At 36.2% G+C, this 1,006-nt stretch overlaps 1 protein-coding gene across 2 annotated transcripts in view; it reads right to left on the bottom strand.

The window, feature by feature from the left end:
* Positions 1–974: 974 nt before the first annotated feature.
* The window catches only part of LOC137623819 (U-scoloptoxin(19)-Tl1a-like), a 192,497-nt gene continuing 192,465 nt past the window's right edge, over positions 975–1,006 (bottom strand). For both annotated transcript variants that reach the window (XM_068354631.1, XM_068354630.1), the window contains exon 5: positions 975–1,006. This exon is cut by the window's right edge and continues 254 nt beyond it. The gene's annotated coding sequence lies outside the window, so the exon portion shown is untranslated.

Here is a 1,006-nt window from a genome sequence, read left to right as displayed (position 1 = left end):
ATATATCTTATCGTCACGCCCAGCTCTCCCTGCCCTCAGGTAGGGGAAGAGGGAGGAGTAAGGGAGAAGAGGGGGGAGTAACCTAAGTGTTACCCTGGTATATGCATATCTAAATATTTATCCGTCATTTCTGACGGGTCGCGTACACTAGTAAAAGAATATAAAGCAAGCGCAGCCAGGGAGTCAAGGGAGGAACACTGCAAAGGATGAATGGACACGTCAGAGGTAGCGCCTACCACCAACGGAATCACTCCCAACTGGAACCATTGCACACAAAGTCTAGGAAAGACTTGCTCAACACGTTCCTGAGTGGCAACTAGAGCGAAAATAATCCAGCAAGGTTCAGCATTCCACATCCAAATGGATTAGGAAGAAGACGCATCTCCCATAAACCCAGTTCCTTTTTTTCTATTATGAGCGGTTACGACAATAATAGAAAAGTGTTCTGATCCGGATACCAAATGGGGATCAAAAGACTTCCTTCTGTCTAGACGAAATGCTGGGTTCTGAGGAGATTCTCAAACAATAAAAATGTGAAAATATGAAAATAAGCAAAAACTTATATATAATACTATCTAAAAAAAAATTATCAAATTATTGCTACACATTTCAGGAGTTTAATATGAGCGACACAGGTCAAATAGATGTAGCATAAATATCGCACACTGGTAAAATGGAAATTTAATAATTCTATAAAAGTAACCTAATTGGTGATAAGTACATTATAACTATAGAGTTTCTTTCAAACAACTAATTATGACTTGCTGTATAATCTTTGGATTTTCTCCATATATCTGTTATTCCCGACTCATTCAATCGTCACTGATTTAATATCCAGTACCGTTTCCATTAAATCTCCATCTTTTATTACAATATCGTTTTTATATTTACATTCTTCCTTATAATTTACAAAACATCAACTAATTGATTATACTTTCTCAGAATAAATAGGTGTGCGATTAAAAACGTAGCTCTTTGATTATACACGATATTTTTATTATTATTA

Source organism: Palaemon carinicauda, chromosome 30 (genome assembly GCF_036898095.1).
Source record: "Palaemon carinicauda isolate YSFRI2023 chromosome 30, ASM3689809v2, whole genome shotgun sequence".
NCBI lineage: Eukaryota > Metazoa > Arthropoda > Malacostraca > Decapoda > Palaemonidae > Palaemon > Palaemon carinicauda.
The sequence above is the reverse complement of the archived record's forward strand: the minus strand, read 5'-3'. Positions and strand labels throughout refer to the sequence as shown.